At 36.4% G+C, this 26,694-nt stretch overlaps 1 protein-coding gene across 7 annotated transcripts in view; it reads right to left on the bottom strand.

The window, feature by feature from the left end:
- The window catches only part of ALB (albumin), a 140,251-nt gene that overhangs the window by 51,471 nt on the left and 62,086 nt on the right, over nt 1-26,694 (bottom strand). For 2 of the 7 annotated variants that reach the window (XM_070045581.1, XM_060299467.2), the window contains one exon: nt 26,242-26,288. The exons of the other annotated variants lie outside the window; for them this stretch is intronic. The gene's annotated coding sequence lies outside the window, so the exon portion shown is untranslated. The remainder of the gene's footprint in view (nt 1-26,241; nt 26,289-26,694) is intronic. 7 annotated transcript variants of the gene reach the window in all.

Genomic DNA, 26,694 nt, shown 5'->3' with positions numbered 1-26,694 from the left:
ACAGCAGAAATTCACACAACAATGGAAATCAACTATATTTCAATAAACTTTTTAAAAAAACGATCTTCCACATCTAAATGCAATATTGCATCCATTCAATGGGATACCATGCCCTATACAAAGAAAGAAAAAACTCTTATAAATGCATATAAAATTATCTCTAAGGTGTACTGTTTAGGAAAAATCACAGTGTATAATAAAATAAAATAAGAAAAACAGTTTTTAAAAGTAGTGTGTCAGGAGGGACATACAGGTATTGACTCGTTCATTGTAAAAACCATGTGGCTTGACTCAAGTGATCTGGAAGGATATGCAAGAAAATGGTAACACTAGTTAACTCCTGGGATGCTGGAGCTGGATGACTATGGAATGGTTATAGAATGGATACTTTTCACTGAACATTTGCTTATGCCTTTGTAAAAATGTGAATCATGTTAGTGAATTATTCATTCAAAAATAATTGAAACTAAAACTGAATAAATATTTAAGACATGAAGTAGTCTTGTGAATCTTAGTACTGGTATATTTTATTGTATCATCATAATAATCCTAGGAAAGTATAGACGACATTTGAAATCACATATTTCATAGACCTTCTCATATAGTTGTCACAACTGACTATAGCAGCTGAGTAGAATGCAAAACTGCAGGAGCATCCTTCAGAAATTACATCTAGCTTTAAAGTTTTAAAATCCAACATTAACTCTCAGTCATTGCACATAATATTTTTCATTCTATAAGCACTGGAGAAAGGTAGAATTGATATTAAAGAAATTAAAGAAAAACAAACAGAAAATTTACCCTTTGCAAAAGCAATCATTTTCATTCTAGTTGGAAACTAGACAGTAAGCTACATTAATGTACATTTTATTGGACAGCCCCTCTAAGATTATGTGGTTCTCTCAAGCACACACCATCTCTTACTTATCCTTGTAGCACCCAGTAACTAGAAGAGTGATTTTTAAGTTATGGTCTATGGGCCCTGCAGTACTTCAGATATTCTGCAAATATTTGATTTTATTTACTTCTTTTTAAATACATATATAGCTTAAACTATGTGTGTGTATACACACACACACATATATATATGTGTGTTATATACATAATATATAAAATATATATTATATATATAAACACATTTTATTTAATGTTTTATATCCAAATTGGAGACTTTGGAGACAATGAAAATATTAACTTCTGGAGACTTGTCTGGTGGTCCAGTGGTTAAGACTCCATGCTTCCACCGCTCGGGGCATGGATTCGATCCCTGGTCTGGGAACTAAGATGCCACATGCTGCACGGTGCAGCCAAAAAAAAAAAGAAAAAGAAAGAAAATATTAACTTCTATGGGTAGACCAGCTTATTTTTATATAAATCTAGGAAAAAATCTTCTCTATGCATATATTAGAACTTTTTGAAAATGTCAATGCTTAGGAAGGTCAAAACTTTACAACTGGTGTTTTTCTAAAATTCAGAACTGGACATATCCATGGTATGTAAAATTCTACAGAAGATTTATTCTGTTCTGCTGCTCTCCAAGCTGGATGGGCAATTTCAAACTGATTCTATCTAGTCACTCTTGGGTAAGGAGAATATTTAACTTCAAGTCACTTCAACCCTTAAACTGGCTAAAGTCTTCACCCTTTGGGGAGTGTGTGCATTACAGGTATCCTGGGTCACTGTCAGGCAGAAGATTATCTGATGGGGGGCTAAGCAGAACTTCAAGGTACAGAGGATGTTACTCCAAAGTGGATAAATGTTGGAGAACTGACTGTTTTGGTGGCTGGTTTTGACCAGCGACAACAATAGAACAACATGGAACTCATCCAGGTTCCATGAAGCTTCCTGATGCTAGAACATATGAGGGAGACCTGCTTTGGCTGGTTGGTGTGAGGGGGTGGAACATGACATTCCTTCTTTTACCTCTTCCCTAGTTATGAATAATTACCTCCTAAAGGTAGGGAAATTTGCTCTTCAGCTATGCATCCATGTCTTTACATACTTTTGCACCTCTCCTCCCCCTCAAAACTAGCATACAGGCAAAAAAGCAAAATATCCTTGAGTTACAAGTTAAATAAGGCTGTGAGCCCTAATTGAGGAATTTCAGGGGAAGGAAGATATAATTAATACTCAGAAATGCATGTGCCATGCTCAGATAAATGTCAATAAAGCTTTAGGATATCTGCCTACTTTTCTCGAATCATAATAATCACATGTGTGGAGACCAGTGAACTTCCAACAGGAAGCATCATGAGAGTATCATAGTTTTATCACTTACTGTAAATGTGGTATGTTTCTTGTCTGTTATATTCATGATAAATAAGGTAAGTAATTGCTAGATATTGTTAGTGATGTAGTTATAAAATGAAGTTATTCTCTTATTCCTATTAACCACAGTTATTTTGAGGTTGCAAATCATGCTGTTTCTCTTTTTGCTTTATTTTTAACTATTACCATTTGCAACTATTTTTCCTTTTTCCCCAGCTTTACTGAAGTACAATTGACAAATAAAATTGCAATATATTTAAAGTGTACAATGTGATGATGTGATGTATGTATACATTGTGGAAGGATTCCCACAAAAAGTTAATTAACACAACACTTCACATAGTTACCTTTTTTCTGATAAGAATGCTTAAGATCTACTCTCTGCAAATTTCAATTATATAATAGAGTGTTATCAGCTGTTACCAGTATTATACCCACTGTGCTATACATTAGATTCTCAGAACTTATTCATCTTATAATTGAAAGTTTGTATCCTTTGAACAACCTCTCCCCATTTCCCCACCGCACCCCAACACTGACAACCACCATTCTATTCTCTCTATGAATTTGACATTTGTTTTTTTTTTTAGTTTTCACCTATAAGTGATACTAGGAAGTATATCTTTCTCGGTGTGGCTTATTTCACTTAGCCTAAGGGTCACCAGGTTTATCCCTGTCATTGCAAATGGCAGGATTTCCTTTTTTATTAAGGCTGAATAATATTTCATTATATATATATATATATATATACATATATATATGTATATATATACACACCACATCTTTATTCATTTATCTTTCAGTAGGCACTTAGGTTGTTTCCATGTTTTGGCTATTGTAAACAATGCTGCAATGAACGTAGAAGTACAGACATCTCTTCAAGATAGTGATTTCCTTTCCTTTGGATATATAGCCAGAAGTGGGATTGCTGAATCATATGGTAGTTCTATTTTTAATTTCTTGTAGAACCTCCATATTATTTTCCATACTGACTGTACTAGTTTACATTCTCACCAGTAGTGTACAAGGGTTCCTTTTTGCCACATCCTCACCAGCATTAATCTCTTGTCCTTTTGATAGCAGATATCCTAACAGGTATTAGTTGATATCCGACAGTTGTTTTGATTTGCATTTCCCTGATGATTAGTGATGTTGAGCACTTTTCATGTACTCGGTGATTATTTGTATGTATTATTGAAAAATGTATATTCAGGTCATTTGCTCATTTTTTAATTGGGTTGTTTGGTTTTTTGCTATGTAGTTGTATGAGTTCCTTGGATATTTCGGGTGTTAACCTCTTATCAGATATGTGCTTTGAAAATATTTTCTCCCATTCAATAGGTCACCTTTTCATTTTGCTGATGGTTTCTTTTGCTGTACAGGAGTGTTTAAGTTTGAGGTAGTCCAACTTGTTTATTTTTGCTTTTAGTGTCAACTCCAAAAAATTATTGCCGAGACCAATGTCAAGAAGCTTATTCCATATGTTTTCTTCTAAGAGTTTTATGGTTTCTGGTGTTACATTCAAGTCTTTAATCCATTGTGAGTTGATTTTTGTGTGTGGTGTAAGATAAGGGTCTAATTTAATTCTTTTGCATGTGGCTATCCAGTTTTCCCAACACCATTTGTTGAAAAGATTATCCTTTCCCCATGGTTGTATACTTGGTGACTTTGTGGTAAATTAATCGATTATATACATGTGGCTTTATTTCTGGGCTCTCTATTCTGTTCCATTGATCTATGTTCCTGTTTTTAATGCCAATACCATACGGCTTTGATTACTATAGCTTTGTAATATAGTTTGAAAACAGGAACTGTTTGTCTCGCTCAAGATTGCTTTAAGTATTCAGGATCTTTTGTGGTTCCATACCAACTTTAGGATTTTTTTTTCTATTTCTATGAAAAAATGTCATTGGAATTTTGATACAGATTGCACTGAATCTGTATGTAGATCATTTTAGGTCATATGGCAATTTTAACAATATTAATTCTTCCCATCAATGAACATGCCTCCACAGAGAATGCTTGCTCTTCCACTTAACAACTGCTTCTTTGTTTGTTATGGTTCTGTGGGACTCACAAATGCAAACCCTATTGGCTCTCAGGGCTAGGTGGTTTGGGGGCATATCTCTTGGGTGGCAACCTTAAAAGTTGAGGCACTAGATGTGTGACCTAGACCCTCAGCTCCTCAGGGAGAGGCTGAGAATTAGGGGTCCGCTCCTGATTGTTGTGCCAGGTGGGGTTTATGGTGAAAATGTGTCTTAGCCTTTCCTACTCCTGTGTGTAGCTGTATATACAGTGTATCCATGGGAAAGTCAGATCTTGCCATCTTGGTGATGTCACTCCAGATACTTGTAACTATTTTTCTTGAAACCTTGCAACAAAAGCCCTTCTAGACATAAATCAAGGAGGAAGCTAAAAAAGACTGCAACTGGGCTTCCCTGGTGGTGCAGGGGTTGAGAATCTGCCTGCTAATGCAGGGGACACGGGTTCGAGCCCTGGTCTGGGAGGATCCCACATGGTGCGGAGCAACTAGGCCCGTGACCCACAACTACTGAGCTTGCGCTTCTGGAGCCTGTGCTCCGCAACAAGAGAGGCCGCCATAGTGAGAAGCCCGCACACCGCGATGAAGAGTGGCCCCCGCTTACCACAACTAGAGAAATCCCTCGCACAGAAACGAAGATGCAACACAGCAAAAATAAAATAAATTAATTAATAAACTCCTACCCCCAACATAAAAAAATTTTAAAAAAAGACTGCAACTGACATTCATGAGCTCCATTACCCAGGCTTATGTTGGATCAAAACAGCCTTATTGCTCTCATCAATTGACTTTATATTATTAAATATTTTAATGTGAATCTGCAAAACAAATTTATACTAGGAGAAAACTGCTTTTGTCTGTGTGTAAATTGGGGTTTCAATATACAAAGTACATTATATTCATATATTGTTGTCAAAAAAACATTTGAAAAACACTGGCCTAGGTCAATAACCATGACAAAAAACAGGTTCAAAATAAATTTAAAATTCCCTTCTTATCTAAGTAAGACCAGTTTAGCCTCAACAAAATTCACAGTCATGCAATACGGTTAAAAAACAAAATTTGAGAATTTATAGGTTGAAGAGTAGTCTTGCAAATATTGTTACTTCTACCTTTAAGTAAGGAGATAATATAAGAATTACAAGAGTCCTTGTGAAATAATTTGATTTCAAGAACTTGATTTTAATAACCATGGATGTACAGAAAGAACTTATCTTGTTCATGTACGGGTTAGCTGTGATAATCAAGTCATAAATAATAGTCTTAGTTATATTCAGTAGCCCTTAATGTTCCTGCAAATTTGGTAGAACATATTTTACCATTTTTAAATATATGGCACTTACCTATAAATGAGAAAATGTTGACATATGGTATTAATAAACTGGGCTCTATAAATATAAATTCTCATAAAGGAAATAACTTTCTCAGGTTATTTCACAACTGTCATTCATTCATTCAGTGAATATTATTGCTGCATATTAATTAAAAAAACACTCCTACTGTCATGAAATTTACAGTCTAGCACAGGTAGACAGACAATATTAATGTAATAAATAAGTAAATTACATAATATTTTAGAGGGTGCATAGTACTATGGAAAAATTAAAATTAGAGCAGGTAAAGGGAGATTGGGAGTGCAGGCAACATAAGATTGCTTGCAATTTTAAACAAGACAGTCAGAGTAGACTTCACTGAGAATGTGTTATCTGAGAAAACACTTGAAAGAGATAAGGTAGGTGCCACATACGTATGTGGGGAATGAGTGTTCAAGACGAAGGGAACAACTAGTGCAAAGGCTCTTGAGACAGGAGCACCCCTGATGTGTGGGAGGAATATTAAAAGTCAGTGTGTCTGAAACAGGGTGACCAAAGAGACAGGGACTAGAAGGAGAAGAAGTCAGACAGGTAATGACAGCAGATAATATAGCATCCCACTGGCCATTGAAAGGATTTCAAGTTTCACCCTGAGTGAAATGGAAAGGCAATGTAGGGTTTTGAGCAGAAAATATAGCAAACTTAATATTACTCCTTCACAATAAATATTATATAATAGTATATGTAATAGCAAATTATGAGGTTCTATATGAATAAAATGCCTTATAAAATTCCTCCTCTAAAATCTTAAATTCTGGGGAGCTTTTATTCTAGACACTATTATAAAAACTATTGAGTAGTCACTGTGTTCTAGGTGATGTTCATTAATTAATTCAACAAATATTTATTACGTGCCTACTGTGTGTCAGGTGCTACTCAGGCCCAAAGATAGGCATCATGGACATAAACACAAAAGCGTATAAGTGCACAGGGGTGGGGAGAGGGAAGGATGCTCCAGAAAAGCATCAAGGTTTAAATTCTAGTTTCACCATTTACTAGCTGTGTGACCTTGGCTAAGTTCCTTAACCATTTTCAGATCCAGTTTTCTCATATGTAAAAGAGAGTAATAAAAATATTTCTTACACTATAGGGTTTTGTCAACATTATTCTGGTTGCTATACGGAAAGCAGCTATTAGGGAGAGTTGTTAGGAGATATTGCAGTTGTTTAAGGGAGAGTCCAGGGTAGTGGTAGAAGTGGTGAGAAATCATCAAATTCAGGACATATTTTGGAATTAAAACCAACATGACTCGATTGATGGATTTGATGTGGCATGTAAGGGAAAGCAATGAATCAAGGATAATTGCTATGTTTTGGCCAAAGCTACTGAGTAAATGATGGGTCCATTTCATTGGGTTGTTGAGACTGGAGATTTGGGAGAAGGAACTGAGTTCTATTTTGGATATGTTATATCTCAGTTACCTGTTAGGCATCCAAGAAGATTTCAAGTAGGCATTTGGATATATAAATTTAAACTCAAAGGAGAAGCCAAGGCTGAAGATTTAAATATGGGATATGCCAGATGGTAATTATACCATGAGATAAAATTAATTGCTTAGATAGAGAAAAAGAAGAAGACCAAGGACTGAGCTCTGCGTTACACCAATAATCCAAGCTCAGATATAAGGGGGGAGTCAGCAGAGGAAAGAGAAGTGGTCGATGAAGTAGGAGGAAAACTAGAAGAGTGTGATGTCCCATAAAAAACATTAAGGATAAAGAAATGAACAGTTATTTCAAATCCCCCTGAAATTTTCAGGAAAATGAGGCCCGAGATTTGACCATTAGTTTTGAAAAGATGGGGTCATTGTTGATTAGTAGTACTTCCAGTGGAGTCATGTGGCTATCAGCCTGACTGAAGAGAGAACTGGAGCGGGAGTTAAGAAGTAAATGTGGAATAATAAGTAAAGACAACTCTTTTTTCCTGAATTTTGCTATAAAGGGGAGCCAAGAAATGACGCTGTAGCTAGAAGTCTTGGGCCAAGTGAGACTTTTTAAAGATAGTGGTGATATTTATATTCTGATGCGAGTGATCCAAAAGAAAGGCAAAAACGAATGGTGCAGGAGAAAGGATCTAAATGAAGGAGAAAATCCTTGAATAGGCCAGATGTTATGGGATCCAGCACACAAGTTGAAGAATAGTCTTTAGACAGGAGCTAGGATAGTTCAGCCACTGAATAAGAGAATAAAAAGTTTAAGAATAGGTGAAGACAAGATGGTAATTTTGGGGTTGGAAAGATGAGGTAGTTGTCTTCTGATTGCTTCTATATCCTGAGTGAAGTAAGAGTCACGGCCGTAGCTTAGAATGATGGGGAAGAGGGAAGTATTTGTTCTGATTTCCTGATATTTTTTTCTTCTTGGAATCTTTGGCCACTTCATATGCATGTGGCCTGAGCAATCATACAGGACCCTGCACCCAGAAGGAATCCATACTTGGTTTAATGCTCTGCTGCTGCAGTCTTGAAATTCTTAATAATTTTTTAACAAGGAGCCCCATAAGTATTTTGATTTTTCACTGAGCTGCAGAAATTAAATAGCTATCCTTGCTGGGAGCTTTTGAATCTTTGTCACCAGTGTTCTAGAATTTCACGAAGTATCATGGTATGAGTTTTTTTCAGCCATTGAACTGGATCATAATTTGGCCTTTTCAAAACAGTAATTACAGTTGACTCTTCAAGAACACAGGGGTCAGGGATGCTGATCTTTGGCAAAAATCTGTGTATAACTTTACAGTCGTTTCTTTTTATCCGTGGTTCCTCATCTGCACATGGACATCAACCAACCATGGATCGTGTAGTATTGTACCATCACTACTGAAAAAAGTCATATGTAAGTGGACCTGCACAGTTCTAACCTGTATTCTTCGAGGGTCAGTTATAATGTCCTTCAGGTCTAAGGAACTTCCTTGCATTGCTTCAGTGACAATTTCCTCTTTTCCTTTTTCCCTTTATGCAAATCTTATAGTTTGAATATTGAACCTCTTGTACAAATGCTCTAGTTTTCTCATCATTTCCCTCCCATTTTGTATGTCCTTGTAGTTTTGTTCTACTTTCTGGGCTACTTCTTCAACTTTGTTTTCCAATCCAAATTCTGGTTTTTCTTTTTCCTTCTATCATATTTTAAATTTATTTCTAGTTTTTCAGTTCATGTTTTGATAGTCTCTTGTTTCATAGTCTCTGTGTTATCTTTTCTAACTATAGATTTTTGCTTTGTTTTGTTTTCTTCTGCTACTGGTATTTTCTGTATCCTCTGATTGTGTTTGTTTGTTTGTTTGTTTTCTCATCTCCCATGTAAGAGACTCCTCTCAAATGTCTAGTGAATTTTGGTTTTCCATACATATTTTAAAATTAGACAATAAATATTATTTGGAGATTTTGTAGTCTTTGTGGAAAGTATTGACTCTGCGCTTTGCTTCAGGGTGATCATATAATCCAGACATTTTGTTGTCCTTTACTCTTGGGTCTGTTTGCTTCTTCAGAGAGAAATTTTCCTAATTTCCTGCTTAGATATAGAAGTTTGGCAACCAGTCTTCTGGCCATCAGTGGAGAAAAGGGAGTTGGGATCTCACTACTTAAAATGCTGACTTTCATTTATGTTCCCTATTTTCAATACGGCATCTCATCCTTGCTTCTATCTGAGTTCAGAGATTTTCTGGTTCAGCAACTTTATTGACTAAATTTTCAGTAATTTAGTATAATAAGGGAAGGTTTGTCACCTGGATGCATAGAGAGAAGGGGGATCTGAAGAGATAAGTGCTCTCTAATTTCATTTAATTCTTCAGTTAAACCAACCATCTTTCATATCTACCTTTAAAGTTACTAGTTTCTTCCATTTATGATGATAGCCTAAATTCTGTGGCATATATCAGCTTGATTTTTATTGGCCTGTATACAAGTTTGCTGGGGCTGCTGTAACAAAATACCAAAAAGTGGGTAACTTAAAGCAAGTAAAATTTATTGTCTCACAGTTCTGGAGGAGGACAGAAGTCCAAAATTAATGTATCAGCAGGGTCATACTCTCCAAGAAGGCACTAGGAAAAGATCTGTTCCAGGCTTCTCTCCTAGCTTCTGGTAGCCTCAGCAATTCCTTGGCTTGTAGATATATTACTCCAGTTCTCTACATTCCCCAAGACATTCTCCCTATGTGTTTTCCCTCTGTATGTGTATGCCTTTGTGTTCAAATTTCTCTTTTTTATAAGGACACCAGTCATGTCGGATTAGGGTCCATACTAATGACCTCCTCCTAATTTGGTTAAATCTGCAAAGATCCTATTTCAAAATATGATCACATTCTGAGGTATTAGGGGTTAGGACTTCAAGATGTCATTTATTTATTTATTTATGGCTGCATTGGGTCTTCGTTGTTGCGCGCAGGCTTTTCTCTAAGTGGCGAGCGGGGGCTACTCCTCCTTGTGGTGCGTGGGCTTCTCATTGCGGTGGCTTCTCTTGTTGCAGAGCATGGGCTCTAGGCGCAAGGGCGTCAGTAGTTGTGGCACGCAGGCTCAGTAGTTGTGGCGCACGGGCTTAGTTGCTCTGCGGCATATGGGATCTTCCCAGACCAGTGATTGAACCCCTATCTCCTGCATTGGCAGGCGGATTCTTAACCACTGAGCCACCAGGGAAGCCCCAATATGTCATTTTTTTAACAGACACAGTTCAACCCTTAACAGCCTCTCTCCCCATTTTTCTTAAATTTCAGCTTTTGCCCGTCTGTTAAATGTTACATCTTTTCTATCCACTTTCCAGATCTCAAAATTTTGTTGCCTATTTCTTATGCACTGTTACTTACTTCCCAGTTCTCTTTGTCCTTATGAATTTATGTTTTTGTTATTTCTTTACTGTTTTGATAGAGTAGAGATAAATGTGTGTGCTCAATATTCTACATGTAACCAGAATCTCCAGAATAATCTTTTTGAAACTTAAATCATATTATATTGTTAGCCAGCTTACACCACCCAAAGGCTTCTTGTGACACTGTGACTTATCATACTCCACAAGGATCAGCCCCAGACTAATCCTCCCAAGGTATCTCCTACCACTCTCCCCTCACATGCTCCACTCCAGCCATACAGTGTCCTTGCTATTCTTCACAATGGCCAAGAATGTTCCCACCTCCAGCTCATTCCCACCTCCCACCTCCTTTAGATTTGCTCATTTCTCTTCTTTCAGATATTCACAAGGCTTGCTCCATCACAGGACATTTCTATTATTCAAGTCTCCTTCTGAGAAATAAACCCTCCTGGACCACTGTCTCAGTTTGGTTTCTCCCAAAACAGATTCTGAGACCAAGACAGATGCACAGAGTTTATTTGGAAGGTGATCCCTGAAGGCAGAGTGAGGAAATCAGAAAGTAGACAGGGAAGAGAGAAAAAACAGTGAAATTCCACCAACCCCCTAAAAATAGTAGTTAGGTGTTTTAGGCTAACTAGGAAAAAATGTTTGCATGTGGAAATGCACAAGAAAAAACTTTCCTGGCAAATTAGAGAATTGCCAAATTAAAAGACACACAGTTTATATTGTTAAGTGCTTTACATTAAAAATATGTTTCATTTCATTTTTAATAATAAGCCCTATTTTATAATTATCTTCTCACTTTGGTTTAATAACTTTCACTTAAAAGGCTTTCATGTTTAAAACTTAATCCTTTCAGTGACCAATTTATAACTGACTCACAGTTAAAGTATTTGAAAATTTAACTTTTCCTTTTGGATTTTCTCACTTGAAAGTATAACGCATGTTATGACATTAAGTAAAGTCAGAATGGAAATTATATGTGTACTGTGAGTATAATTATGTTTTTTTTTTAAGTAGATATATGGGGGAAAGAGTGTAAACTAGAAAGCAAAGGAGTGATGTGATTACATTTCTAGAACTGAACCATAATTTTTCTCCATTGAAGTATCCAGATATTCTATAATGTAGTTATAGCACTTCTATAGAAAAATTATATATTCTAAGGATTTTCTTTATATAAATTCCTAATATCTTGTTTTTCATTTTATCTGTTGTCTCATCAATTTACAAATTATTTCCAATGTTTACCCAGTTACACTGTGTATACCAAGAGCTCCAGATGGCTTCTTACAACAAAGTTAAAGCAATCTTGTTTCTATTAAACACACTCCATGAAAATTTTCAAAAGATAAATGATGCAAATGCATTTTGACAGGGTGACCAAACACTAGAATACTTAAATCTCTCATTTGCTCTTTGGGGTATGTGGGAAGGCTCTGCAACATTATTTAAACGGTGACAAAATTCTGTTGAATATACAAAGGGGATTGAACAGGGAGTTAGGGAGCCTGAGTTCTAATCTCTGGTCTGCTTTAAACTGCTCTGCAATTTGATGGTTTTCTAACCTATCTGATACTCAGTCATCATCTGTAAAACCTGAAGATTACCAGCCTCTCCCACATCACAGTGCTGGTAGGCAGACAAAGTTAGAGTACATTAATGTTACTTTAACTTAATTGGTTGTGAATCACAATTCAAAGGCAACTGAAATTATAATTGTGGCAAGTGTCTGATTAGCAACAGTATTAAACAGGCCTAATTTAATTCTACAAGCTTAAAGCAAATCAGAGTTTGAGAGGAAAAAGAACAAGTTTAGCAAGAAAGCAATAAAAAGAAGAAACTAAGTTGGAAAATACCAGAGTACTCAAAAGAAAGGCATGGAATTTTCAGAAACATTATCTTTAATTAACCAAAAAGTTCTACATTAATTACTATTAGTAAATTATGTTTCCCCAGATGTCTGGTCCTTTACTAAATGGTTGCCCCTAATGGTGGTTTCAATTTGTGTGCTCTGCTATCTTCTTCCAGCAATACATGCACACGTAGCCTTTTGGTTCATGGATAACAGTTCTGTTTGCAAACCCCTTTGGCGTATTTCAGGTGCTCAGATCAAGTTTGTGGAACAGAACTGAATTAATTACACAGGTCTTTGACTGCTACTTAGCATATAGGCTTGTGCAAAGAAAGCTACCCAGTTTCAATAGGGGCCAGGAGTCCAACAGAATTAATGCTGCTTCTTGCAGAGTTACTTAAATGCCTAATGCATTTTAAATGATCCATAAGTTATAAGGCAAGAAATTTACAAGTAATGTATTCATATAAAAGAAAAAATAACACTGTAAAAATTTTTTTTCTTTGACTTCTAGGAATCAAAAATCTCTTCAAGGTGAGTATAACTCATGCACTTATGATATAAAAATATCTTATTTCCCTAATTCTTAGATACCTTAGAAAGAACTTACAGGTAAAAATATTACACATCTAAAGAGTATTTTTGCATTGCCTTTGTACACCATTAAGCAACTTGAATTATTTTGTCAGCCAGCTAATATTTTAACCACCTGTGGCTTTCTTGGTGTTTATCCAAATATTTGTTTTTTCACGTAATGTTCACTCCATGGCCATGGTAGCTTTTAAACATTAAGTTCTTCTACCTTTGGACTTCAGGGCATTAATAGATGATAGGCATTTCTGCTGTGTTTTCTATGAGGGGAAAATTATTCCACAGTGGTTGGTATGTATAATTATAATAAAAAACTAGCATTTACTGAGCCCTTATCATGTGCCAAGAACTGACTTTTACAAGTATTATTTCACTTAACCCTCACCGCAAAGAAAGGAAATTGAGGCTTAGAGGAGTTAGGTAAATTACCCAAGGCCATAGCCCCTGTTAGTAAGTTAGTCAGAATTCAAATGGAGATCTGACTTAAGCACCATGCTGTTAGTTCAAGAGCAGTTCACTAAATCTTGCAGCAAATTCAGTTTTGAGAATATAATATATACTAAGAAAGACTTGAATAGTATAGCCTTTCTAATCCTTCTATATATAATCATTATTTTACCTGTGCCTAGAGCTATAACAAAAGAAGGAAGAGGAAGAGGCGGAGGAGAGAAAAGTAGGGAGGGCTGGCCGCGGGGAATAATTTTTTAATTTTTCTCCACTGGAAAATAAAAGTTAAATTCCAAAAATGGATGATTTGGATCATATTAGTTGGTTCTTAAACGATTAGCTCTCAACTCCAAATCCATTCTTCTTTTCTCTATTTTGTAAAGCTGGGACTGAGACTCTGAAAATTGCATTTCTCTCTCGTCAGCTAATTCCTGCTAAAATCTACCAAAGGGAGCATTAGAAGGAAATTAGAAAGCAGAAGGAGGTCTAATATATGTAATGTGGATAAGAGCAGAAGTTGCTGGAATATGAAAGATGCAACAGATAAATTCATTAAACACAAAACATGGTTCTTTAACATTATTAACAAAATGTCCGAATCTCTGACATAATTGATCAAGAAAAAAGAGAGAGAAAGTGAATGTCAAATCTTTATGTAGCATACCTTAAACTAAAATAATATTGTATGTCAACTATATTCCAATTAAAGAGAGAGACAGAGAGAGCAAAAAAAAATGAATTTAAAAAAGAACACATAACCAAAGTTAAAACAGAGATTAAAATAATGATAATGGAGATTTCTGACTCTGGGCATGACAGACCAGGTGATTTAGCTCTTAATCAACAAAAACTCTAACGTCAGTGGAAAATGGACAAAGGGAAAATATGAGATCATCAGAACATATGATAGAAAACTTCAAACATGCACAGAATAGAAGAATAGTATGGGACCTAGACTTCTGAGCAGTGGGTAGCGCTACAGCTTCTCATATTTCTGAAGCAGCACAATAATGTTACTTCTGGGAATATATAAAGAAAGTGGGAACTGGAACGGATTGCTGTTGTCAGGATAAAAGGCCACTGCTATAGCAAAGCTGCCATGAACAGCCAGCTAACAAGAAGGAGCAAGCAAAATTATAAAATATCAAAACTATATCATTCACAGTGATAGTGAAAGCATGTGACATTTGTGTACAATAGTGTACAAACTTTCTGAATACAATATGGCAATATGAATCAAGAAACATAAAAATATTCACACCGGGGGCTTCCCTGGTGGCGCAGTGGTTGAGAGTCCGCCTGCCGATGCAGGGGACGCGGGTTCGTGTCCCGGTCCGGGAAGATCCCACATGCCGCGGAGCGCCTGGGCCCGTGAGCCATGGCCGCTGAGCCTGCGCGTCCGGAGCCTGGGCTCCGCAACGGGAGAGGCCACAACAGTGAAAGGCCCGCGTACCGCAAAAAAAAAAAAAAAAAAAAAAAATTCACACCATTTGACGTGGTAATCCATACTTTGCAGTTTATCTAAAGACAGGATTCAGAGATGTGCCCCAAAATTTATGTTCATGGTGGTTCAAAACAGTATTAAAACTTAACTACATGAACATACATGTCCTATGCAGATAGGGTCCTCCTTTTCACCAGAGTTACACGAATACTTGCATAAGTAAATTACATTTACATAGAATGTCTTTAGCCCAGCTTTTAATTAAGAAATCCAAAAACACTAAAATTCCCTGCTCCCTCCCAAAATCAGTCAAATAAAATGGTATCACAATGGTCATTCCAAATGCAAGATGATAAAAATAGTTCCAGAGATTGGTCCAGCAATTTGTATTTCAAAAAATATCCATTTTAAGCAGCCTAATAAAGTATAATTAAGAATTAGAAGGTGATAACTGGTCAGAATAGCCATCGTTAAAAAGTCGACAAACAATAAATGCTAGAGAGGATGTGGAGAAAAGGGAACCCTCCTACACTGTTGGTGGGAATGTAAATTGTTACAGCCACTATGGAGAACAGTACGGAGGTTCCTTAAGAAAATAAAAATAGAATTACCATATGATCCAGCAATCCCACTCCTGGGCATATATCTGGAAAAGGCGAAAACTCTAAATCGAAAATATACATGCACCCCAATGTTCACTGCAGCAGTACTTACAAAAGCCAAGACATGGAAGCAACCTAAATACCCATCAACAAATGAATGGATCAGGAAGATGTGGCATATGTACACAATGGAACATTACTCACCCATAAAAAAGAATGAAATAATGCCATTTGCAACAACATGGATGGACCTAGAGATTATCATTCTAAGTGAAGTAAGTCAGACAGAGAAAGACAAATATCATATGATATCACTTATATGTGGAATCTAAAATATGATACAAATGGACTTATTTACAAAACAGAAACAGACTCACAGTCACAGAGAACAAACTTAGAGTTACCAAAGAGGAAAGGGGGGGGTATAAATTAGGAGTTTGGGATTAGCAGATACATACGACTGTACATACAACAGATGAACAACAAGGTTCTATTGTATGGCACAGGGTACTATATTCAATATCTTGTAATAACATAAAATGAAAAAGAATATATATATATATATATACACACACATATATATGTGTGTGTGTAACTGAATCACTTTGCTGTATACCAGAAACTAACACAACGTTGTAAATTAACTATACTTCAATTAAAAAACTAAAAATTTAAATGAATAAATAAAAACAATGGGAAATATTCAAGTAGTTGTTCCTAGTAAACAGGATCATGACTTAATATTGTTCTGCTTTATATTTTTCTGTACTTAATAATAATCTATTACGTTTTCTTTTTTATTGTACTAAAATGCACATAACATAAAATTTATCATCTTAACCATTAAAAAAAATAATTAGGAAGGTGAAATTGGAAAAGCAGCAAGAAAAGAAAACGCATAGTCACATAATCAACCATAGATCTTAGACTAAAGATCTAAGAATTAAATAAATACAGGGAAAAAAGAGAAACTAAATAATTAAACTTGACAAAGGAGTCTGCCTAAATCACCTCCTCCAGGAAACCTTCCCAGACAATTTGTAATTTGAGGTAGTGACCTTGTGAGTTCCCATTGCCCTTGTGCTTTCCCCTAATTCATCATGCTTACAGTGCTCATAAGGTGATGGTTTATTTATTTCTCTTAACCCCCATCCAATGGTGTGACCCTGAGATTGAACACTGTGTCTTTATTTCTGTGCTACCAATACCTGCCCAAAGAAGAATTTGATAAATGTTCACTGAATGAACTGGGGATAGAAAAAGTAGGGAGAGAGGATACTTTTTCATGAAAAGAGGACTGATTTACAGAAATGATAACAACGTTTAGGGATAAATTCATATTTCTTTTAATAAAAAATATGAATTGCTAGGTTTCTCGGTTTATGAACAAGTTAAGGCCTGTGTTGAGTTTCTTCCGCTTGCTTCTCCAGATCCACACTATGCCCTTCTCCACCCTCATCTGTGTCACACGAGACTGACGTGCGTGAACTGCAGCAGCTGAATTGCTTGTCCTCTAGATTCCAGGGGATTCTGTCAATAGAAAGCCCTGGTGGCGGATTGGGGTTGGTAAGAGAATGAGGTGAGGATATTAATTTCCCAGGCTCCCTGCCTGCTGGTCACCATGAATGGGCTGTATCTCTCTGTAGAAGCTTTAGCCCTGGTCAGGCAGTCCTCTCCCTATAGCTGCCCTCTCTCATTCCTGGTATCTGCTCCCTTTTCTTGCTTCTTGAAGCCTAGGAGAAGTACCATCCCCCCATTTTGCTAAACCAGGGATAGTTTGCTTTTCTAAACTCTCCCCACACCTTTGTAAGCAGTCCTATTCTCAATGGCCTACTTTGAGATGTCTGCTGATTCTTGCCAGGACGGTGACTATTCAAAGGCCTTAGTTCACAATTCTCCACAAGATCTCAAAAAAGGGACAAACTTTATGGTTGACATTAAGATCGTCTAATGAGTTTGGGGACTTTTTTTAATCCAAAGATATAATAATAAATATCAAGAGGATTTTTTGAGGCAGTGTTAATTAGCGGAGGAGTTTTACTGTGGGCAATAGTTAATCCATCTGGGAATTACTAATATAAACTATAGTTAGAAAATAGCAGAAAACAATCTATCGGTTATAATCCAGGAAAATCATCATTATTACCAAGATACCATTATAAAAATGATGCAATTTAATCTTGAAATTTTGAAGAATAATTAAGAATCACTATACAATAAATTCTCCATTATGCTATCCATTTTTATATCTTATACTCTCAGTGCTTAGAAACAGCACCTTGTACATAGAAACTGAGAAATCATTTATTGGATGAATTAATCAGAAACAACACTGAAAACAAAACAGGAAATGTCACCTTACACTTGCATAAAGGGGAAAATTCCACACTGGAAATATTGAGGCATTCTGGTAATTACCTAACAATAAAAACATAATGGACCTGAAAATGGACCCTGAAAATAGTAAATACTCATGAACAAATAAATGAAAATGATTGACTGGATTTGTACGATGACAATAGATGCCATTTGTTAGACATCTATACCCTGTTAAGTAATTCACGTATGTTAGCTTCAATTGTCACATTACTGCCCAGTGGAGGTGGTCAAGGAAGCCTTCTAGGAGGTAAAATTTGTGTTGACTCAGAAAGGTGGAGCAGGAATCATCCATGAAGATGAAAGGACAAAGAATGTTCTAGGTAGAATGCCATCATACACAAAATCACAGAGACAAAGAGAGTAGGATGCATTTCAGGAACTTCATATATTTCAGTAATGAAGAAAGGGTGAAGACTGGAGACAAAGTGGGATTTTATCATGAGGACCACAGGGATCCATTATTTCTACATAGCAGTGTCATTATCTAATGTTTGTTTTAGGCTTGTGTATGGAGCAGCAGTGAAAAGATGATTGTTATAAAGATTAAATAAATAGTAAAGGTAACTAATCAGTGTACTATAAAGCACTGTCCAGACACTAGTTATTTTTCTCAGGTGGTTGCTATACTACTTTCTGCCCTCTGCCCAACTGTACCAGCGTACTTTCTCAATCTCATCTATGGCTCTGTGCCCCATTAGCTGTTCAGTCTGTCAGGCAGTCACCCAATGGCGTTCAGACCTACCACAGTCTCCTGAAGCTGTGTATTCTTTATCTGACGTGTTGCTCTACAACACTCACTGGGATGAGAGTGCCACCTCGTGTTGTATCGCTGACTGTTCAAAATCCCCAACAGGCTTTCTTTTCACTTGAACTTCTTGTGGATAAGGCTACTGAAGCTTCCTCCCAGGAGTAATTTGGAAAACAAAATTGCTAACAAATAGTTTCCCAAAAATAACAGAAAAAGAGCCCAAGACCTTTTCAATACAGTAATAGTGTTAATGCCTGAATTTAGTAGATTTGTCCCTACATGCTGGAAAATGCTTAACCTATGTCCTTTGAACTCTTGCTATATTTGTTTTTTAAAGATTTATGGGTTTTTAAAAAATTATGTTTTAAAATACAGCTGAAATTATGATCTGAGAGCTGACATAGGTTAAGTAGAAACCTACCCTGCTCTCTCTCACAGAGGCCCATACTCAATAATAAGTTCTGAGAAGGGATTCCAAGAGGTTGTTTGAAAGTACATTCCTTGATGCCCGCAAAAGAGGCTACAAGCCTTTGAAGGCAGACCAACTATTTAAACTATTTTAAAAGAATTATTAGAGAAAAAAATTTTCTTAAATTCCTGGAGAATGACCATGCCTAGATTCTTTTTGCCTCCTCCTCCCCACAGTTCTCCACAGGCACTTTTGCTTTACTTTTCTCCTCTTCTGGAGAAATGAGCTCCCATTTTTTTCTCATATTTGTTGAAAAATGAGCTCCCAACATCTGGGAGCTTATTTCTATTTTCTTAATCAAAGTAGAAACCAATATACTGTCACTGTACACACATGATAAACATGTAATGCAAATTGACATTCTGTCCAAGAAAATAAAGCCTATATTTACTGAGCATTTTCTATATATTAACTCATTTAATCCTCACAAAAATCTACTAATGTAAGTATTATTGTTCCCATCTTAAGATTGAAAACTGAAGCTCAGAGAGGATTATACAAGTTTCCACATCGGGAAGTGGTACAATCATTTCAAATCCAGGTCTCTCTGATTCTAAACTCCTATGCCCATAATCATTATGCTTTATTGCCTCTAACCATAAAACTCCATAATTATAAGGATATACTAGTGCTGACTACCTCTTAAGTACAACCCAAGATAAACAAATTATGTGTAAATGTCAAAACTAATATAAATTTGGAAGTAAGATGATCATTCCAAACTTACCACAGGACTTCCCTGGTGACGCAGTGATTAAGAATCCGCCTGCCAATGCAGAGGACACAGGTTCGAGCCCTGGTCCGGGAAGATCTCACATGCCACGGAATAACTAAGCCTGCGAGCCACAACTACCGAGCCTGCGCTCTAGAGCCCGTGAGCCACAACTCTGAAGCCTGTGCGCCTAGAGCCCGTGCTCTGCAACAAGAGAAGCCACCGTAATGAGAAGCCCACGCACTGCAACGAAGAGCGGCCCCTGCTAGCCAAAACTAGAGAAAGCCCGTGCACAGCAAAGAAGACTCAACACAGCCAAAATTTAATTAATTAATTAATTAAAAAAAAAACTTACCACAAAGTTTCAGTATCAGGACTATGTGGTACTGGCATAAAGGTAAACATATAAATTAAGGTAATAGAAATGAGAGTCCAGAAATGAAGCCACACAGCCATGATCAACAGATTTTAGGCAAGGGTGCCAAGACCACTAATAGGGAAAGAACAACATTATAAACAAATAGTGCTGGGACAAATGAATAGCTGTATACAAAACAATGAGGTTGGACCCTTACCTCACACTAAACACAAAAACTAACTCAAAATATATCAAAGACCTAAATGTGAGAGCAAAAACTGTTAAATTTTTAGAAGAAAATAGGCATAATCGTTTTTGTGCTTTTTTTCTTAAACATCTTTATTAGAGTATAATTTCTTTACAATGGTGTGTTAGTTTCTGCTTTATAACAAAGTGAATCAGTTATACATATACATATGTCCCCATATCTCTTCCCTCTTGCGTCTCCATCCCTCCCACCCTCCCTATCCCACCCCTCTAGGTGGTCACAAAGCACGGAGCTGATCTCCCTGTGCTATGCAGCTGCTTCCCACTAGCTATCTATTTTACGTTTGGTAGTGTATATATGTCCAAAAAAATAGGCAAAATCTTCATGACCTTGGATTAGGCCATGGTTTCTTCAATACGACACTAAAAGCATAAGTGACAAAAGAAAAAATAGATAAACTGGACTTTATCAAATTAAAAACATTTGTGCTCCAAAGAACACCCTTAAGAAAGTAAAAAGTCAACCCACAGAATGAGATAAAATTTTGTAAATCGCATATCTGAGTTGTACTAAAATATAAAAGGAACTATTACAACTTAATAGTAAGAAGATAAATAACCCAATTCTAAAAGAAGCAAAGGATCCAAATAGATGGTTCTCCAAACAAGATATACAAATGGTCAATAAGCATATGAAAAGCTGCTCAATATCATTAGCCAATTGAGTTCAGTTATTAGTTCTAATAGTTTTTTGGTGGAGACTTTAAGGTTTTCTACGTATAGTATCATGTCATCTTAATTTTTCAAATTCTTGATTGCAGCACTGGCAGTACCTACTTTGATGACCCAGTTCTGCAATATGGATTTGGGTGTAGTTCCTGGAAATTCAGATAAAATCTCTTTTTCAGCACTAGCAATGTATCTCTAAGTAAGCCATTAATATCCTATAGGATAATTCCCTTTTTACATAGTGTGTATTCTGTTGCCTCAAACTGAACCCTGACTAATATACTACCTAATTTACCTTCAAAATCAAACCGGACAAGGACAATACAAGAATGGAAAATTGTATTAGGATGCCATTTATAAGTATAGATGCAAAATCCTAAATAGAAAATTAACAAATCAAATTCAGCACTGAAGAGCTAGAGCTAGAGGTGACCAAGTAGGGTTTATTCCAGGAATTCCAGAATGGTTCAAGCTCAGAAAACCAATTGGTGTGATTTACCACATTAATAGATTAAAAGAATAACATGACTATTTCCATTGAGGAAAAACTGCATTGAAAAAGTCAATATGCATTCATGATTCTTTTTTAAATAGCAAACAAACAATAGAAGAAAATGGGCTTAACTGAAGGTCATTTAATAAAAACCTTCCATAAGCATCATACTTCATGACCAAAAAACTAGAAATATTCTCTTTAGGGTCACAATACACAGATACCCACTAAAGCCCCTGCTTTTCAATAATGTACCAGAGCTCTCAGATAATGAAATCAGAAAAGAAAAATAAAGAAGAATTATAAAAATTGTGAAGAAAGGATTTCATCAATATTCTTCTTTACTCTCATTGTGCAGCAACAAGCCTATTACCCTTCAAAAATAGAATAAATCATCTCTGCAACATCCAACCACCTTTTTTCCTTCTTTGTCAAGTGGAATGAATTGTGGCCAGTTAACTCTTTCCACCTTCAGTTCAATTAAACTTTACTTTTCCCCCTGGTATAACCATTTATTTTAGATATTAAGACCTCTAAACCATTAAAAATTAGTGTTCTGAAGACAGGATGCAAAAAATGTATAAGTAGGGCATTAGGTATCTTTTTGTGAACCATCACTTATAGTCATTGATTCTCAGACCCATGCATTCTGACTCTCAGAAAAACTGTACCACGTATTTTTTGCTGGTGTCAAGCATACAATACATTATGCAAAACAACATTCTGACCTCTCAAGATATTGCATTCCCACCTAACACCATAAGTTAGGCTTCAGTAGTAATTTCTAACAACCTATAAGGCAGGTGGTAAGGAATAAACTGTAAACTATAAAATCAATTCCTTGGAGGCAATGCTGTGTGGGTTAAAATGACAGTAAATAAGATAGTCAGAAACTCCACGCAATCAGGGTGCTACCAAAATCATGGCAGAGAGAAATACAATCTATATCCTTTCTAGCTACCTGCTCTCCACCTACTCTACTCGTTTATGGTACTATTGCAGGAAGACCCTAAGTGGAGGGCTCTTGGGATTCCTACCTCCTGGTATTCATGCTGTTGTATAATCCTCTCCTCTTGAGTGTGGGCAGAGTCTGTGACTTGGCTCTAGCCAGTAGATTATGGCAAAGGTAATGGAATGGCACTCCTGTGACTACATTATATTATATGGCAAAAGATATCATTTTCATGATTACATCATGTTATAAAAATCTCTACCTTAACACACTGGAGCAATGGACTCTCCTTGCAGGTAGGACTGGCTACATAATTTGTGGGGTCCAGTGCAAAAGCAAAATGTGAGACCCCTTGTTTAAAAATTATTAAGGATTTCAAAACAGCTACAGAAGAGCATTAAACCAAGTGTGGGCCTTCTAAGCACAGGACCTTATGTGACAGCATACAACACATGCCCAAAAAAGCCAGTTTTGTTTGTGGATTTGATGAAGTAAGTGGCCATGTTCATGAAGACTACATGCCAAGGAAATGTCGATAGCCTCCAGACAATAACCAGCAAAAAGCCAGGGCCTTCAGTCATACAGCCAACAACCTGAATAAGCTTAGAATTGGATTCTTCCCCAGTCAAGCCTCCAAATAAAAATGTAGTCTGGCCAACACCTTGATTGCTGCCTTGTGAGACGCTGAGTAAAGGACTCAGCTAAGCCATGTGTAAAATTCTGACCTATGGAAACTGTGAAATAATAACTATGTTGTTATAAGCTGCTAATTTTGTGATAATTTTTATGTGGCAATAAAAAACTAATGGATTTATCACATAAAACGTTGAGAATAAGTGCTTCTGTTGGCAAGTTAGGCATTCAGCAATGGTAACCAAATCAGCCTTCAGAAGTAAACATTGATGTTGCTACATCCATGCATAGCCTCTTTTCCTGAAGGATTGGGTCCATTAGAAGAGGTCTATCCATGCATTTTTCTTCTCAAACCTCCTTGTCTCTAAGATTCCTATCTTCCTCCTTCCAGGTCCATTAGCCAATGATGTTGAATGAGCATAGATTCATTACCCAGGCCACACCTGCCATGAAGTCTGGAGATTTACCTGAAATACTCAACATTCCACCCATTAGGAGGAATTCCTTCTTATGTTCCTTTAGTGTCAACTTTGAGTGGAGTTGTAAGGCAGTAGCAGTTTACTTCCACTTGGTGCCAGAAAATCATGTAGACTAATCTGTTAACCAGAGTCAAATATTTAGGTATTAAGAAACTCCCCACAAGAACTTAAATGAGATTGAGGGGAAAATGACAGTGTGGCAGATAGCTGGCTCAGAATGTGGGTTATCCGCTTGTGCAACTTACTTGTGTCTTGGATATTCTCAGGCTTGGTTCCTTTTATATCACTTCCATTTGATGATAGAATACTTCTGGACATGACCAACTGTTGGGTTACTTTGATTTGATAACACATGGTTCATAATGGGAAGCTCTGATCAAGTAGTCACTTTGTCTTATGATCAAGGATTTACTATTTACCTTTATGGTAATCATGCCCATTTGCCTCTATTGATTAAGTGCTTCTAATTAACTTTTGCTAACCTAGAATCTTTTCATCCTCACTGAAATGGAGGGAGTATATAAGATGCTGGCATTCTCCTGTCTCATGTATTTCTCAAGGATTTGGTAAAGAAATTGTCTCTGGACCCACTTTAGGAATACAGTTAGGAGTGAGGAGAGTAAGAGGCATATAACAAATTAATCCAACACGCCTACCTCCCAAATCTTTAATTCTTTTTTCTTTTGTTCTTTATGGTATGTCAATCTATTTTAATATGAACTATAGTCTAGATTTAAGTCAACTAAAACAGAAAACAGTTAAAACCACTCCCAGACGTTTAAGCTAGTGAATTAGAAATCAAATTTCTGAATAGGGTACCCTTATAGGTAAATTGCTAAATCTTAAATTATATTCTTCCTTTTTATTGGTCTAGCATGCTCAGATTCCATTATCATATGCACTGGTCAGATTTCTTTTAGCTAATTTTCAGTCTATGCCCTAAGTTAAAAATTTGAGAATGTCATTTCTTTTTTTTAAAACTCTTTAGCATATTTAGAAACAACACTCCCTGCCCACTCCTGGTGCTCCTCTATAACAGTCAGCATTTTTAGTTGGAAACTAAAAATAACCAAGTTCAACTGATTTATGCAAAATAGGAAACTATTAAAAGGATTTGTGGTAGCTCATAGAATCATTAGGAAGCCTAGACAATTAGAGACAGGGCTTTGCACCAAAAACAGTGCCAAAAATCACATCATACAACTGGTTTAATGAGAACCCCACTGTGATTTCACCAAACAACAGTTGTTGAAGCCTACATAGTAAACAGAACTATCTTTGCATACTAAATGCCACCCAATAGCATGGGTGCCACTACTGCTATAAAATTTAATCTTGTGCAATGACCTACACAGTGATCCAGAGTTCCTCTCACCTGATTCATTAACTCCCAATTCCAAGTACCCGGGCAAGATCATGTGTCCACACCCTAGGTGCAAGGGAAGCTGAGATAGCAAGTATTTGACATTTTTAGTGTTTATAGTGGAAAGTAGGCTCTGCCTCCCACCATATTAACAAAATAGGAAGTTCCCAAAGTATAGGAGGGTATGAGTACCAAATGTCAACTATGATTGAAATTACACATATTATATGTACTCTGTGATCCACAAATTCTGCCCCTAGAACTCCTAAAGAAATTCTCACGCACATACAAGACAGGAACAAGGATGTTTTCTGAAGCATTGTATGTAATAACAAAAAAGTGTGTGGGGGGACACAAATGCCATTGGTAGAGGATTAGATAAATAGGTTGTGATATGTTAAAATATTATGTCATTTTTTTAAAAATTCAGGTATTGTAAAACTACCGTGTCAGATACAATACTAAGCACTATGGATGGAGACTGGGGTGGGATGGGGAGAGGTTTACAAATATGAATTTCAAAAGACTGCTTATGAGATGTTCCCAATGAAGTGGAAGTATAGACACATCAGTATATCACTGGTACATATGTAATGTATCAAAGGATCAAATGGATCATGCTGTGATGATGCAGTTAGAAGAATCTGTCTGCATTAGTAGGAGAGGCATCACAGAAGAAGAAGATACATATATAAGTTAGGCCTTAAAATATGTACAAGAGTGTATGATGTAAAGGAGGAGAGTTCCATTCCAGGCAGTACAAATTTTACTTGTAAAGTCACTAAAATTTGTTTTTCTGAAAAGTGCTTTTAAAGTACTTGACACTGTTCAGGAGATCTAAATAGACATTTCTCCAAAGAAGACATACAGATGGCCAACAAGCACATGAAAAGATGCTAAATATTGCTAATTATTAGAGAAATGCAAGTCAAAGCTACAATGAGGTATCACTTCACACCATTCAGAATGGCCATCATCAAAAAGTCTATTATTTAAATAAATGCTGGAGAGGATGTGGAGAAAAGAGAACCCTCCTACACTGTTGGTAGGAATGTAAATTGGTATGAGCCATTATGGAAAACAGTATGGAGCTTCCTTTATAAACTAAAAATAGAGTTAACATATGATCTAACAATCCCACTTCTAGGCATATATCCAGACAAAACTCAATCCTAAAAGATACATGCACCCCAATGCTCATAGTAGCACTATTTACAGTAGCCAAGACATGGAAGCAACCTAAATGTCCATCAACAGATGAATGGATAAAGGTGATGTGGTATTTATATATATATAATGGAATATTACTCACCCATAAAAAAGAATGAAATAATGCCATTTTCAGCAACATGGATGGACCTAGAGATAATCATATTAAGGGAAGTAAGTCAGACAAAGAGAAATATCATATGATATCACTTATATGTGGAATCTAAAAAAATGATACAAATGAACTTATTTATAGAATAGGAAGAGACTCACAGACATAGAAAGCAATCTTCTGGTTACCAAAGGGGAAGGAGGGGGGTGTATATCTTAGGAGTATGGGATTAGCAGATACAAACTACTATATATAAAATAAATAGACAACAAGGTCCTACTGTCAAGCACAGGAAATTATATTCAATATCTTGTAATAAACTATAAGGGAAAGGATCTGAAAAAGAATAAAGATATATATAACCCCTCCCAGCTACTCACCAGCTTCACCCAGCTACTTTCCTACCTTGCCCAGCTACCCGCCTACATCACCAAGCAGCTACTC

This window comes from Globicephala melas, chromosome 5, assembly GCF_963455315.2.
Source record: "Globicephala melas chromosome 5, mGloMel1.2, whole genome shotgun sequence".
NCBI classification, from domain to species: domain Eukaryota; kingdom Metazoa; phylum Chordata; class Mammalia; order Artiodactyla; family Delphinidae; genus Globicephala; species Globicephala melas.
The sequence above is the reverse complement of the archived record's forward strand: the minus strand, read 5'-3'. Positions and strand labels throughout refer to the sequence as shown.